Genomic DNA, 17,340 nt, shown 5'->3' on the forward strand with positions numbered 1-17,340 from the left:
AGGCATTTCCATGCAGTTTGGTTCAGGTATCAAATACACACATATCTATTACTTCCTTGGCACTGAACATACAGGAGTGTAATGAAAAATAAAGTAATACATTGCTGTGGCTCTGTTACTCAGTTTGATTGAGTGAAAAAAGCACAAAAAAAGGACATGGTACCTCATAGACCCTAACTGTTCCTACTGACATGAGGATGTGAGCCTAACCCTAACCTACACACACGTTATGTTTTCTATCCTCGTGGGGACCTAAAATTAATTTTCATTCAAAATCCTTTTTCCCTAACCATAAACCTTAACCCATAACCCAAACCCTAAACCTAATCACTAACCCCTTACCCAAACCCTAACCCTAAACCTAACCACTAACCACTTACCCAAACCCTATCCCTAACCCTAAACATAACCACTAACCACTAACCCCATACCCAAACCTAACTCCTAAACCTAACCACTAACCCCTTACCCAAACCTAACTCCTAAACCTAACCACTAACCCCTTACCCAAACCTAACTCCTAAACCTAACCACTAACCCCTTACCCAAACCTAACTCCTAAACCTAACCACTAACCCCTTACCCAAACCTAACTCCTAAACCTAACCACTAACCCCTTACCCAAACCTAACTCCTAAACCTAACCACTAACCCCTTAACCAAACCCTAAACCTAACTCCTAAGCTTAAAATAGCCTTTGTCCTCATGGGGACGTGGGAAATGTCCCCATAAGGGAGACTACCTTGTTTTACTGTCCTCATGGGGGATTTTAGATCCCCACAAGAAGAACCAACACACACACACACCTTTTGACCTCGCCTTCCAGCGTCTTAGTTATCGTGCTCTCAGGTGTGTTTTACAGCTGGTACAGGGAGGCGTTGTACACCTTATAGTAGTTCATTGTTCTGTTATCACCGATGTGCTCTTTGCTGTCTGTCACACACTAGGGGGTAGGTGGTTTTATTCTCTTTTAGCCCACAATAGCGCAAATCTTCCAAGAATCCAGTGTGACAAGTCAACAAGCAACACTTTAACTTGTGTTATTTTATATAGTAGTATGTGGCGGGATGATAATGTATGCTGTTCTGTTATACATTGTAGTGTTCTGTTGTGTTGTGTAACCCACCACTCTTAGGGCTAATCCATGAACCAGAGGGTGTGGTCATGGGGATCCTTGGGGTGTGGTCATGGGGATCCTTGGGGTGTGGTCATGGGGATCCTTGGGGTGTGGTCATGGGATTGCTTATTGTCCCTTATGGAAACTTTCCAGGCCCTCCCCACTTCCATTAGGAAAATAATGCAGTTTTTCCATACATAGCGTTCCACCGGTGCAGGCCTGAGAAATCTGTCCCTCCCAGCGTATCACTAGATGGTCATGCCAGAAAGAAGCACGTGAGCTATTTGATCGTTATCTAAGGTTAGGGACGGGTCATGAAATCATGTTTGTAGTTATACACCGCTAGCCATACTCTCCAGCATGGCTAGATAGAGACACCCTGGCCTCATGTGTAGTTTTGTTTTTCTTACCATGTGACCTGACCAGGAACAATTCCTATTGCCTATATGTAGGCCCCAGTTTCTCTAGGTCAGAAATATCTCTGGGCTTACAAGGAGGTTGTAGTTGGAGTCAGGCAATGGTAGGGCAGCTGTGGGGTCCTGTAGCCTGCATGGAGGTGAGGCTAAAACCACAGAAGAGTGTCAGAATCACAGCCAGACAGGCTGGAATGTCGCCAAACCCCGGAATGAACAGTCCGCCCTCTCCCCCTCCTTTTCTTCTCTCTCTTCCCTTCTTTTTTCTCACACTCACTCTTTTTCCTTCTCACTCTCTCATTCAATTATTACCTCTTTTCCCGAATCTCTATATTCTACCACTTAGTTTCTTTCTTTCTTCCTCCTTCTCCTTCAATCACTCCTTCTCTTTCCCACCTTCTCCCTCCCTCTACCTCTCTCTCTGCTCCTCCCTCTCTCCCTCCCTTTGTTACATTGAGTCATGACCTGTTCATATCTTGGTGCAGAGTTAATATCCTGATCCTGCTCTGCATCCAGGGCTGATTCATGAGGTGATGAAAGAGGTACACACACACGCCAGTGTGTGTACGTACGTACACGCACGCACGCACGCACGCACACACAGACACTGAACTGAGTGAGGGAGCCAACATTCTATATGACTCAAACACTGTATTTCTACCTCCCTGGCACAAACACAGACGATCTCAAATTCACCGTAAGTCTACAGAGCCATTTCTATACAATGTTCACTGAACTCTCTGGGATTTCAAAACATCTATAGTATATGCACTACCATTCTAAAGTTTGGGGTCACGTAGAAATGTCCTTGTTTTTGAAAGAAAGGGAGAAAAAATTGTCCATAAAAATAGCATCAAATTGGTCAGAAATACAGTGTAGACATTGTTAATGTTGTAAATGACTATTGCAGCTGGAAACGGAAGATTGTTTTATGGAATATCTACATAGGCGTACAGAGGCCCATTATCAGCAACCATCACTCCTGTGTTCCAATGGCACGTTGTGTTAGCTAATCCAAGTTTATTTTAAAAGGCTAATTTATCATTATAAAACCCTTTTGCAATTATGTTAGCACAGCTGAAAACTTTTGTTCTGATTAAAGAAGCAATAAAACTGGCCTTCTTTAGACTAGTTGTCATGCCCTGACCTTAGAGATCCTTTTTATGTCTCTATTTGGTTTGGTCAGGGTGTGATTTGGGGTGGGTATTCTATGTTCTATTATTTGTATTTCTATGTTTTGGCCGGGTAGAGTTCTCAATCAGGGACAGCTGTCTATCGTTGTCTCTGATTGAGAACCATACTTAGGTAGCCCTTTTTCCCACCTGTCTTTGTGGGAAGTTGACTTTGTTTATGGCACATAGCCTTCAGCGTCACGATTTGTTTTGTAGTGTTTATTGTTTTGTCAGCGTATTCACTTAAATAAAGGAATATGTACGCTCACCACGCTGCACCTTGGTCTACTTCATTCAACAGCCGTGACACTAGTTGAGTATCTGGAGCATCAGCATTTGTGGGTTCGATTACAGGCTCAAAATGGCCAGAAACAAAGCACTTTCTTCTGAAACTCGTCAGTCTATTCTTGTTCTGAGAAATTAAGGCTATTCCATGTGAGAAATTGCCAAGAAACTGATGATCTCGTACAACGCTGTGTACTACTCCCTTCACAGAACAGCGCAAACTGGCTCTAACCAGAATAGAAAGAGTGGGAGGCCCCGGTGCACAACTGAGCAAGAGGACAAGTACATTAGAGTGTCTAGTTTGAGAAACAGACGCCTCTATCAAGGCGAGACCCAGATGCAGATGGTTGTAGTCTTATAATGTTTATTAAACCAAAGGGGTAGGCAAGAAAATGGTCGAGGACAGGGAAAAAGGTCAAAACCAGATTAGAGTCCAGGAGGTACAGAGTGGCAGACAGGCTCGGGATAAAGGCAAGCGGGTACAAAGTCCAGAAACAGGCAAGGGTCCAAAAAAAAAAAGCTGTAGAATGGGAAAACCACTGGTTGACTTGGAAACATACAAGACGAACATTGCCCTCAGAAATGACATATCCCAGAAAGGTGATAGTAGAGCGGCGGAACTCACACTTCTCGGCTTTCACTAAATAATTTGTTCTCTAGGAGATGTTGTCCCTGTCTGACATGAAGAACATGTTCTTGTGCAGATCGGGGAAAAAAACAGGATGTCGTCAAGGTACACGAACACAAACTGGTTTAGCATGTCCCGGAGCACACCGTTGACCAAAGCCTGGAAGACAGCGGGGGCGTTGGTGAGTCCAAATGGCATGACCTGGTGCTCATAATGTCCACTGGCTGTGTTGAAGGCTGTCTTCCACTCATCCCCCTCGCGTTTCCGAACCAGGTGGTAGGCATTTCAAAGGTCCAACTTGGAAAACACGGTAGCCCCCTGGAGAGGTTCAAACGCAGAGGAGAGGAGCGGTAGGGGGGGGGGGGGGGGTAACAATTCTTGACAATAATGTCATTAAGTCCCCGGTAGTCAATGCACGGACGCAGGGTCTTGTTCTTCTTCTCCACAATGAAAAACACTGCGCCAGCAGGAGATGCAGACAGACGGCCCCAGTGGCCAGAGACTCCTCTATGTACTCCTCCATAGCGTTGGTCTCTGGTCCAGACAGAGAATACAATCGACCCCGAGGTGGTGTAGTGCCTGGGAGAAGATCAATGGCACAATCATAAGGACGGTGCGGGGAAAGGGAAGTAGCACGTGCCTTACTGAACACTTCCAGGAGGTCATGGTATTATGTGGGGATAGCAGAGACATCCACAGTCTTGCTAACATCCTGAGGAAGATGACTTGGGGAAGGCTGTGCTGCTTGAAGGCAGTGGGAATGGCAAAATGGTCTCCAACCCAGGATGGAGCTTGTGGTCCAGTCAATCATCGGATTGTGTTTTTGAAGCCAGGAAAATCCCAAAACAACCTGAACATGGGGATATATAATGAGGAGGAACTCTATGGTCTCACTGTGGTTACCAGAAACCCGTAATTGAATGGGCACAGTACTATGGGTGACTTCCCCTATAGAGCGGCCGTCCAGTGTCCTAGCATCCATGGGCACAGAGAGAGGCTGAGTGGGAATACCAAGCTCCGAAGCCATCGTGGCATCCATAAGACATTCATCAGCCCCAGAGTCAATGAGCACTCGGAGAGACTTAGATTGGTCTCCCCACAGCACAAGAGAAAAAAGGGGTGTGCGGTTGATGGGAATTAGGGAACTCCAAGTCTGACTCACCATAGTACTGTTACCCACTAGAGACAAGGGTTTCCTAATAGGGCAGGTAGCTATAAAATGTCCTGCCCCGCTACAGGTCAGACAACATTTATTATTCATCCTCTGTGAGCACTCCCAAACTGATATCCTAGTTCTTCCCAACTGCACAGGCTCAGGAGTATCCAACTCACCCGTCGTAGATTCACGAGAGAGCTCTGGTGGCTTCGACTCCTCACGGAAGAGCAGGTACCAGGATTCCCCGAATATTGCTCCGGAGGAGGTAAGCGGGGTTCTCGGGGAGCCGGGATAGGCTGTACAAACTCACCACAGATAGGGGGAAAATTCCTGGGTGATTGGGTTTTTTCAGAGGTGGCAGGCAGCCTCTGAGCTAACTCCCTGATTTGCTCCATAATAGCCTTTAACCCATGGTCGTGGCGTTCTGTCAAGGAACTGGGCCCTTCCAAAAGGCCCTGTAGCAACTCCTGATGTCTCTCAATGGTGGCTCCCTGCAGGGAGACAGCGTGGCGGAGCTGGTCCAAGTCTGCTGGGTCTGTCATGGCCAGTTCGTACTATCAAGGCACAAGGCGAGACCCAGATGCAGACACAGGAGGCAGATGGTTGGAGTCTTACAATGTTTATTAATCCAAAGGGGTAGGCAAGAGAATGGTCGTTGACAGGTAAAAAGGTCAAAACCAGATCGGAATACAGGAGGTACCGAGTGGCAGACAGGCTCTGTTATGCTGGTGAATGAGGACCCAAAAGCGACTTAATAGAAACAGAGTCTTTATTCCAGTCTTAAACAAAAAACGATACTCCTGGATAATATCTTAGGTAAATCCAAAACAGGAAAACTGAAATCCTCTCGTCAGTAGAGAGGAACGACTGGAGACGCGACCACAGACTGCAGGTCGCTTCGGGAAGGCACAGGCCGTAGCTGACATAGACACCTGCTCACACGCAGCATCTGAAGAAGGCAAAAACACGACAGGGCGGAACAAGGACACAGAACAGCAAACATCAAACAAGGATCCGACAAGGACAGAAGCGGAAAACAGAGGGAGAAATAGGGACTCTAATCAGAGGGCAAAATAGGGGACAGGTGTGAAAGAGTAAATGAGGTAGTTAGGAGAATGAGGAACAGCTGGGAGCAGGAACGGAACGATAGAGAGAGAGAGCGAGAGAGGGAGAGAGGGAGGGGGAGAGAGAGGGATAGAAAGAGGGAAAGAACCTAATAAGACCAGCAGAGGGAAACGAATAGAAGGGAAGCACAGGGACAAGACATGATAATCAATGACAAAACATGACAGTACCCCCCCACTCACCGAGCGCCTCCTGGCGCACTCGAGGAGGAACCCTGGCGGCAACGGAGGAAATCATCAATCAACGAACGGTCCAGCACGTCCCGAGATGGAACCCAACTCCTCTCCTCAGGACCGTAACCCTCCCAATCCACTAAGTACTGGTGACCACGTCCCCGAGAACGCATGTCCATGATCTTCCGTACCTTGTAAATAGGTGCGCCCTCGACAAAGACGGGGGGGGGGAGGGAAGACGAACGGGGGCGCGAAGAAAAGGCTTGACACAGGAGACATGGAAGACAGGGTGGACGCGACGAAGATGTCGCGGAAGAAGCAGTCGCACAGCGACAGGATTGACGACCTGAGAGACACGGAACGGACCAATGAACCGCGGAGTCAACTTGCGAGAAGCTGTCGTAAGCGGAAGGTTACGAGTGGAAAGCCACACTCTCTGACCGCGACAATACCTAGGACTCTTAATCCTACGTTTATTGGCGGCTCTCACAGTCTGCGCCCTGTAACGGCAAAGTGCAGACCTGACCCTCCTCCAGGTGCGCTCACAACGTTGGACAAAAGCCTGAGCGGAGGGAACGCTGGACTCGGCGAGCTGGGACGAGAACAGAGGAGGCTGGTACCCAAGACTACTCTGAAACGGAGATAGCCCGGTAGCAGACGAAGGAAGCGAGTTGTGAGCGTATTCTGCCCAGGGGAGCTGTTCTGCCCAAGACGCAGGGTTTCGAAAAGAAAGGCTGCGTAATATGCGACCAATCGACTGATTGGCCCTTTCTGCTTGACCGTTAGACTGGGGATGAAACCCGGAAGAGAGACTGACGGAAGCACCAATCAAACGACAGAACTCCCTCCAAAACTGTGACGTGAATTGCGGGCCTCTGTCTGAAACGGCGTCTAACGGGAGGCCATGAATTCTGAACACATTCTCAATGATGATTTGTGCCGTCTCCTTAGCGGAAGGAAGCTTAGCGAGGGGAATGAAATGTGCCGCCTTAGAGAACCTATCGACAACCGTAAGAATCACAGTCTTCCCCGCAGACGAAGGCAGACCGGTAATAAAGTCTAAGGCGATGTGAGACCATGGTCGAGAAGGAATGGGAAGCGGTCTGAGACGACCGGCAGGAGGAGAGTTACCTGACTTAGTCTGCGCGCAGTCCGAACAAGCAGCCACGAAACGGCGCGTGTCACGCTCCTGAGTAGGCCACCAAAACCGCTGGCGAATAGAAGCAAGCGTACCCCGAACGCCGGGGTGGCCAGCTAACTTGGCAGAGTGAGCCCACTGAAGAACAGCCAGACGAGTAGAGACAGGAACGAACAGAAGGTTACTAGGACAAGCGCGCGGCGACGCAGTGTGAGTGAGTGCTTGCTTTACCTGTCTCTCAATTCCCCAGACAGTCAACCCGACAACACGCCCTTCAGGGAGAATCCCCTCGGGGTCGGTAGAAGCCACAGAAGAACTAAAGAGACGGGATAAGGCATCAGGCTTGGTGTTCTTATTTCCCGGGCGATAAGAAATCACGAACTCGAAACGAGCGAAAAACAACGCCCAACGAGCTTGACGTGCATTAAGTCGTTTGGCAGAACGGATGTACTCAAGGTTCTTATGGTCAGTCCAAACGACAAAAGGGACGGTCGCCCCCTCCAACCACTGTCGCCATTCGCCTATGGCTAAGCGGATGGCGAGCAGTTCGCGGTTACCCACATCATAGTTGCGTTCCGATGGCGACAGGCGATGAGAAAAATAAGCGCAAGGATGGACCTTATCGTCAGAATGGAAACGCTGGGACAGAATGGCTCCCACGCCCACCTCTGAAGCGTCAACCTCGACAATGAATTGTTTAGTGACGTCAGGAGTAACAAGGATAGGAGCGGATGTAAAACGCTTCTTGAGGAGATCAAAAGCTCCCTGGGCGGAACCGGACCACTTAAAGCACGTCTTGACAGAAGTCAGAGCTGTGAGAGGGGCAGCCACTTGACCGAAATTACGAATGAAACGCCGATAGAAATTAGCGAAACCGAGAAAGCGCTGCAACTCGACACGTGACTTAGGAACGGGCCAATCGCTGACAGCCTGGACCTTAGCGGGATCCATCTGAATGCCTTCAGCGGAAATAACAGAACCGAGAAATGTGACAGAGGAGACATGAAAGGCGCACTTCTCAGCCTTCACGTAGAGACAATTCTCTAAAAGGCGCTGGAGTACACGTCGAACGTGCTGAACATGAATCTCGAGTGACGGTGAAAAAATCAGGATATCGTCAAGGTAAACGAAAACAAAGATGTTCAGCATGTCTCTCAGTACATCATTAACTAATGCCTGAAAGACAGCTGGAGCATTAGCGAGACCGAACGGCAGAACCCGGTATTCAAAATGCCCTAACGGAGTGTTAAACGCCGTTTTCCACTCGTCCCCCTCTCTGATGCGCACGAGATGGTAAGCGTTACGAAGGTCCAACTTAGTAAAGAACCTGGCTCCCTGCAGAATCTCGAAGGCTGACGACATAAGGGGAAGCGGATAACGATTCTTAACCGTTATGTCATTCAGCCCTCGATAATCCACGCAGGGGCGCAGAGTACCGTCCTTCTTCTTAACAAAAAAAAACCCCGCTCCGGCGGGAGAGGAAGAAGGCACCACGGTACCGGCGTCGAGAGAAACAGACAGATAATCCTCGAGAGCCTTACGTTCGGGAGCCGACAGAGAGTATAGTCTACCCCGAGGGGGAGTGGTCCCCGGAAGGAGATCAATACAACAATCATACGACCGGTGAGGAGGAAGAGAGTTGGCTCTGGACCGACTGAAGACCGTGCGCAGATCATGATATTCCTCCGGCACTCCTGTCAAATCACCAGGTTCCTCCTGAGAAGAGGGGACAGAAGAAACAGGAGGGATAGCAGACATTAAACACTTCACATGACAAGAAACGTTCCAGGATAGGATAGAATTACTAGACCAATTAATAGAAGGATTATGACATACTAGCCAGGGATGACCCAAAACAACAGGTGTAAAAGGTGAACGAAAAATCAAAAAGGAAATGGTCTCACTGTGGTTACCAGATACTGTGAGGGTTAAAGGTAGTGTCTCACATCTGATACTGGGGAGAAGACTACCATCTAAGGCGAACATGGGCGTGGGCTTCCCTAACTGTCTGAGAGGAATGTCATGTTTCCGAGCCCATGCTTCGTCCATAAAACAACCCTCAGCCCCAGAGTCTATCAAGGCACTGCAGGAAGCAGCCGAACCGGTCCAGCGTAGATGGACCGACAAGGTAGTACAGGATCTTGATGGAGAGACCTGAGTAGTAGCGCTCACCAGTAGCCCTCCGCTTACTGATGAGCTCTGGCTTTTACTGGACATGACATGACAAAATGTCCAGCAGAACCGCAATAGAGGCAAAGGCGGTTGGTGATTATCCGTTCCCTCTCCTTAGTCGAGATGCGAATACCTCCCAGCTGCATGGGCTCAGTCTCTGAGCCGGTGGGAGGAGATGGTTGAGATGCGGAGAGGGGGAACACCGTTAACGCGAGCTCTCTTCCACGAGCTCGGTGACGAAGATCTACCCGTCGTTCTATGCGGATGGCGAGTGCAATCAAAGAGTCCACGCTGGAAGGAACCTCCCGGGAGAGAATCTCATCCTTAACCTCAGCGTGGAGTCCCTCCAGAAAACGAGCGAGCAACGCCGGCTCGTTCCAGTCACTGGAGGCAGCAAGAGTGCGAAACTCTATAGAGTAATCCGTTATGGATCGATCACCTTGACATAGGGAAGCCAGGACCCTGGAAGCCTCCTTCCCAAAAACTGAACGATCAAAAACCCGTATCATCTCCTCTTTAAAGTTCTGATAATCGTTAGAACACTCAGCCCTTGCCTCCCAGATAGCTGTGCCCCACTCCCGAGCCCGACCAGTAAGGAGTGATATGACGTAAGCGATCCGAGCTCTCTCTCTTGAGTATGTGTTGGGCTGGAGAGAGAACACAATATCACACTGGGTGAGAAAGGAGCGACACTCAGTGGGCTGCCCAGAGTAACATGGTGGGTTATTAACCCTAGGTTCCGGAGACTCGGAAGACCAGGAAGTAGCTGGTGGCACGAGACGAAGACTCTGAAACTGTCCTGAGAGGTCGGAGACCTGAGCGGCCAGGGTCTCAACGGCATGACGAGCAGCAGACAATTCCTGCTCGTGTCTGCCGAGCATTGCTCCCTGGAACTCGACGGCAGTGTTGCGAGAATCCGTAGTCGCTGGGTCCATTCTTGGTCGGATCCTTCTGTTATGCTGGTGAATGAGGACCCAAAAGCGACTTAATAGAAACAGAGTCTTTATTCCAGTCTTAAACAAAAAACGATACTCCTGGATAATATCTTAGGTAAATCCAAAACAGGAAAACTGAAATCCTCTCGTCAGTAGAGAGGAACGACTGGAGACGCGACCACAGACTGCAGGTCGCTTCGGGAAGGCACAGGCCGTAGCTGACATAGACACCTGCTCACACGCAGCATCTGAAGAAGGCAAAAACACGACAGGGCGGAACAAGGACACAGAACAGCAAACATCAAACAAGGATCCGACAAGGACAGAAGCGGAAAACAGAGGAAGAAATAGGGACTCTAATCAGAGGGCAAAATAGGGGACAGGTGTGAAAGAGTAAATGAGGTAGTTAGGAGAATGAGGAACAGCTGGGAGCAGGAACGGAACGATAGAGAGAGAGAGCGAGAGAGGGAGAGAGGGAGGGGGAGAGAGAGGGATAGAAAGAGGGAAAGAACCTAATAAGACCAGCAGAGGGAAACGAATAGAAGGGAAGCACAGGGACAAGACATGATAATCAATGACAAAACATGACAGGCTCGGGGTCAAGTCAGGCAGAATGGTCAGGCAGGCGGGTACAAAGTCCAGAAACAGGCAAGGGTCAAAACCAGGAGGACTAGAAAAAGGAGAATGCAAAAAGCAGGAGAACGGGAAAACAGCTGGTTGACTTGGAAAAACATACAAGACAAACTGGCACAGAGAGACAGGAAACACAGGGATAAATACACTGGCACAGAGAGACGGGGAAAACACAGGGATAAATACACTGGCACAGAGAGACAGGAAACACAGGGATAAATACACTGGCACAGAGAGACAGGGAAAACACAGGGATAAATACACTGGCACAGCGAGACAGGAAACACAGGGATAAATACACTGGCACAGAGAGACAGAAAACACAGGGATAAATACACTGGCACAGAGAGACAGAAAACACAGGGATAAATACACTGGCACAGAGAGACAGGAAACACAGGGATAAATACACTGGCACAGAGAGACAGGGAAAACACAGGGATAAATACACTGGCACAGAGGGACAGGGAAAACACAGGGATAAATACACTGGCACAGAGGGACAGGGAAAACACAGGGATAAATACACTGGCACAGAGGGACAGGGAAAACACAGGGATAAATACACTGGCACAGAGACAGAAAACACAGGGATAAATACACTGGCACAGAGAGACAGAAAACACAGGGATAAATACACTGGCACAGAGAGACAGGAGACACAGGGATAAATACACTGGTACAGAGAGACAGGAAACACAGGGATAAATACATTGGGAAAACAAGCGACACCTGGAGGGGGTGGAGACAGTAAAGAGGACAGGTGAAGCTGATCAGGGTGTGACAGCTTTTTCTTTGCAACTCTGCCTAGAAGGCCAGCATCCCGGAGACGCCTCTTCACTGTTGATGTTGAGACTGGTGTTTTGCAGGTACTATTTAATGAAGCTGCCAGTTAAGGACTTGTGAGGCGTCTGTTTCTCAAACTATACACTCTAATGTACTTGTCCTCTTGCTCAGTTGTGCACCGGGGGCTCCCACTCCTCTTTCTATTCTGGTTAGAGCCAGTTTGCGCTGTTCTGTGAAGGGAGTAGTACACAGCGTTGTACGAGATCTTCAGTTTCTAGAGAGGGAGGGAGAAAGAATGTATGGTAAGAGTAGAAAGGGAGGGAGAGACAGAATAAGGGTAAGAGCAGAGAGGGAGAATGTAGGGTAAGAGTAGAGAGGGAGAGAGAGAATGTAGGGTAAGAGTAGAGAGGGAGAGAGAGAATGAGGGTAAGAGTAGAGAGGGAGAGAGAGAATGAGGGTAAGAGTAGAGGGAAAGAGAGAATGAGGGTAAGAGTAGAGAGGGAGAGAGAGAATGAGGGTAAGAGTAGAGAGGGAAAGAGAGAATGAGGGTAAGAGTAGAGAGGGAAAGAGAGAATGAGGGTAAGAGTAGAGAGGGAGAGAATGAGGGTAAGAGTAGAGAGGGAGAGAGAATGAGGGTAAGAGTAGAGAGGGAGAGAGAGAATGAGGGTAAGAGTAGAGAGGGAGAGAGAGAATGAGGGTAAGAGTAGAGAGGGAGAGAGAGAATGAGGGTAAGAGTAGAGAGGGAAAGAGAGAATGAGGGTAAGAGTAGAGAGGGAAAGAGAGAATGAGGGTAAGAGTAGAGAGGGAAAGAGAGAATGAGGGTAAGAGTAGAGAGGGAAAGAGAGAATGAGGGTAAGAGAGAATGAGGGTAAGAGTAGAGAGGGAAGAGAGAATGAGGGTAAGAGTAGAGAGGGAGAGAGAATGAGGGTAAGAGTAGAGAGGGAGAGAGAATGAGGGTAAGAGTAGAGAGGGAAAGAGAGAATGAGGGTAATAGTAGAGAGGGAGAGAGATAATGAGGGTAAGAGTAGAGAGGGAGAGAGAGAATGAGGGTAAGAGTAAAGGGGGAGAGAGAGAGAAAATAGCACTGAATTATAGAAGAGAACTGGGATCTCCTAACACACACACACAGAGACCTTGAGACTTAGTCACGTGACATGAGTTATGTGTGCTCTCCGCCCACTGCCATTAGAGCTGTCTGGTGTGGGCCAGCCTGTTTAATATATCTCCTCGAAGACCTTTACACACATCACACATACTGCATGTTCACATTGACATCTACATGAATCACATTCATCACACTCAAACAATGCACATTTACAAGATGAAAACCAACCCCAAATATTACACATACCAGTACATGCTAGAAACATTACATAGATGACATTGCAGCCAGACTCATACAATCATATTTCCATTAGCATGACCAGGCAAAACAGAACAGCTTATCAGACATAAACGGTCTCTTTCCCCAATAACACAACTTCCCCTCTTTCTCTCGCTGTCCTCCTTCCTCTCTCTCTCACCTTCCCCTCTTTCTCTCGTAGTCCTCCTTCCTCTCTCTCTCTCACCTTCCCCTCTTTCTCTCGCAGTCCTCCTTCCTCTCTCTCTCTCACCTTCCCCTCTTTCTCTCGCTGTCCTCCTTCCTCTCTCTCTCTCACCTTCCCCTCTTTCTCTCGCTGTCCTCCTTCCTCTCTCTCTCTCACCTTCCCCTCTTTCTCTCGCTGTCCTCCTTCCTCTCTCTCTCACCTTCCCCTCTTTCTCTCGCTGTCCCCCTTCCTCTCTCTCTCACCTTCCCCTCTTTCTCTCGCTGTCCTCCTTCCTCTCTCTCTCACCTTCCCCTCTTTCTCTCGCTGTCCTCCTTCCTCTCTCTCTCACCTTCCCCTCTTTCTCTCGCTGTCCTCCTTCCTCTCTCTCTCACCTTCCCCTCTGACCCTACTACCAGTTCCTCTCTCTCTCTCTCTCTCTCTCCTTCCCCTCTGACCCTACTACAAGTTCCTCTCTCTCACCTTCCCCTCTGACCCTACTACAAGTGTCTCTCTCTCTCACCTTCCCCTCTGACTCTACTACAAGTTTCTCTCTCTCTCACCTTCCCCTCTGACCCTACTACAAGTTTCTCTCTCTCTCACCTTCCCCTCTGACCCTACTACAAGTTTCTCTCACCTTCCCCTCTGACCCTACTACAAGTTTCTCTCACCTTCCCCTCTGACCCTACTACAAGTTTCTCTCACCTTCCCCTCTGACCCTACTACAAGTTTCTCTCACCTTCCCCTCTGACCCTACTACAAGTTTCTCTCACCTTCCCCTCTGACCCTACTACAAGTTTCTCTCTCTCTCACCTTCCCCTCTGACCCTACTACAAGTTTCTCTCTCTCCCACCTTCCCCTCTGACCCTACTACAAGTTTCTCTCTCTCTCACCTTCCCCTCTGACCCTACTACAAGTTTCTCTCTCTCTCACCTTCCCCTCTGACCCTACTACAAGTTTCTCTCTCTCTCACCTTCCCCTCTGACCCTACTACAAGTTTCTCTCTCTCTCACCTTCCCCTCTGACCCTACTACAAGTTTCTCTCCCTCTCACCTTCCCCTCTGACCCTACTACAAGTTTCTCTCACCTTCCCCTCTGACCCTACTACAAGTTCCTCTCTCTCACCTTCCCCTCTGACCCTACTACACGTTTCTCTCTCTCTCACCTTCCCCTCTGACCCTACTACAAGTTTCTCTCTCTCTCACCTTCCCCTCTGACCCTACTACAAGTTTCTCTCACCTTCCCCTCTGACCCTACTACAAGTTCCTCTCTCTCACCTTCCCCTCTGACCCTACTACAAGTTTCTCTCTCTCTCACCTTCCCCTCTGACCCTACTACAAGTTTCTCTCTCTCTCACCTTCCCCTCTGACCCTACTACAAGTTCTCTCTCTCTCACCTTCCCCTCTGACCCTACTACAAGTTTCTCTCTCTCTCACCTTCCCCTCTGACCCTACTACAAGTTTCTCTCTCTCTCACCTTCCCCTCTGACCCTACTACAAGTTTCTCTCTCTCTCACCTTCCCCTCTGACCCTACTACAAGTTCTCCTCTCTTTCTCTCTCCCCGGTATCAAACACATCAAACATATGGAAACCACACGTTTGACTCGGTTCCATTTATTCCTTTCCAGCCATTACAACCAGCCCGTCCTCCTATAGTTCCTCCCAACAGCCTCCTCTGGTTACATCAGAGCCTAACAACAAACCTCCCTCCTCCCACCACCAGCACCACATGTGACACAAACACACTCACTCACTCACTCTGTCCTCAGGACACATACAGTGAGAGAGAGTAAGAAATGGTGATAGAGAGAGAGAGTAAGAAATGGTGATAGAGAGAAGGAGAGAGAGTAAGAAATGGTGATAGAGAGAGAGTAAGAAATGGTGATAGAGAGAGAGTAAGAAATGGTGATAAGGAGAGAGAGAGAGTAAGAAATGGTGATAGAGAGAAGGAGAGAGAGAGAGTAAGAAATGGTGATAGAGAGAAGGAGAGAGAGAGAGTAAGAAATGGTGATAGAGAGAAGGAGAGAGAGAGATAGTAAGAAATGGTGATAGAGAGAAGGAGAGAGAGAGAGAGTAAGAAATGGTGATAGAGAAAAGGAGAGAGAGAGAGTAAGAAATGGTGATAGAGAGAAGGAGAGAGAGTAAGAAATGGTGATAGAGAGAGAGTAAGAAATGGTGATAGAGAGAAGGAGAGAGAGAGAGTAAGAAATGGTGATAAGGAGAGAGAGAGAGTAAGAAATGGTGATAGAGAGAAGGAGAGAGAGAGAGTAAGAAATGGTGATAGAGAGAAGGAGATAGAGAGAGTAAGAAATGGTGATGGAGAGAGAGAGAGTAAGAAATGGTGATGGAGAGAGAGAGAGTAAGAAATGGTGATAGAGAGAAGGAGAGAGAGAGAGTAAGAAATGGTGATAGAGAGAAGGAGAGAGAGAGAGTAAGAAATGGTGATAGAGAGAAGGAGAGAGAGAGAGTAAGAAATGGTGATAGAGAGAAGGAGAGAGAGAGAGTAAGAAATGGTGATAGAGAGAAGGAGAGAGAGAGAGTAAGAAATGGTGATAGAGAGAAGGAGAGAGAGAGAGTAAGGGATGGTGATAGAGAGAAGGAGAGAGAGAGAGTAAGGGATGGTGATAGAGAGAAGGAGAGAGAGAGAGTAAGGGATGGTGATAGAGAGAAGGAGAGAGAGAGAGTAAGGGATGGTGATAGAGAGAAGGAGAGAGAGAGAGTAAGGGATGGTGATAGAGAGAAGGAGAGAGAGAGAGTAAGGGATGGTGATAGAGAGAAGGAGAGAGAGAGTAAGGGATGGTGATAGAGAGAAGGAGAGAGAGAGTAAGGGATGGTGATAGAGAGAAGGAGAGAGAGAGTAAGGGATGGTGATAGAGAGTAAGGGATGGTGATAGAGAGAAGGAGAGAGAGTAAGGGATGGTGATAGAGAGAAGGAGAGAGAGAGTAAGGGATGGTGATAGAGAGAAGGAGAGAGAGAGTAAGGGATGGTGATAGAGAGGAGAGAGAGAGTAAGGGATGGTGATAGAGAGAAGGCGAGAGAGAGAGTAAGGGATGGTGATAGAGAGAAGAGAGAGAGTAAGGGATGGTGATAGAGAGAAGGAGAGAGAGAGTAAGGGATGGTGATAGAGAGAGTAAGGGATGGTGATAGAGAGAGAGAGAGAGAGAGTAAGGGATGGTGATAGAGAGAAGGAGAGAGAGAGTAAGGGATGGTGATAGAGAGAGAGTAAGGGATGGTGATAGAGAGAGAGAGAGAGAGAGTAAGGGATGGTGATAGAGAGAAGGAGAGAGAGAGTAAGGGATGGTGATAGAGAGAAGGAGAGAGAGAGTAAGGGATGGTGATAGAGAGGAGAGAGAGTAAGGGATGGTGATAGAGAGAAGGAGAGAGAGAGTAAGGGATGGTGATAGAGAGAAGGAGAGAGAGAGTAAGGGATGGTGGTAGAGAGGAGAGATAGAGTAAGGGATGGTGATAGAGAGAAGGAGAGAGAGAGTAAGGGATGGGGATAGAGAAGGAGAGAGAGAGTAAGGGATGGTGATAGAGAAGGAGAGAGAGAGTAAGGGATGGTGATAGAGAGAAGGAGAGAGAGAGTAAGGGATGGTGATAGAGAGGAGAGAGAGAGTAAGGGATGGTGATAGAGAGAAGGAGAGAGAGAGTAAGGGATGGTGATAGAGAGAAGGAGAGAGAGAGTAAGGGATGGTGATAGAGAGAAGGAGAGAGAGAGTAAGGGATAGTGATAGAGAGAAGGAGAGAGAGAGTAAGGGATGGTGATAGAGAGTAAGGGATGGTGATAGAGAGGAGAGAGAGAGAGTAAGGGATGGTGATAGAGAGGAGAGAGAGAGTAAGGGATGGTGATAGAGAGAAGGAGAGAGAGAGTAAGGGATGGTGATAGAGAGAAGGAGAGAGAGAGTAAGGGATGGTGATAGAGAGAAGGAGAGAGAGAGTAAGGGATGGTGATAGAGAGAAGGAGAGAGAGAGTAAGGGATGGTGATAGAGAGAAGGAGAGAGAGAGTAAGGGATGGTGATAGAGAGAAGGAGAGAGAGAGTAAGGGATGGTGATAGAGAGAAGGAGAGAGAGTAAGGGATGGT

This window comes from Salvelinus alpinus, chromosome 35 (genome assembly GCF_045679555.1).
Source record: "Salvelinus alpinus chromosome 35, SLU_Salpinus.1, whole genome shotgun sequence".
NCBI lineage: Eukaryota > Metazoa > Chordata > Actinopteri > Salmoniformes > Salmonidae > Salvelinus > Salvelinus alpinus.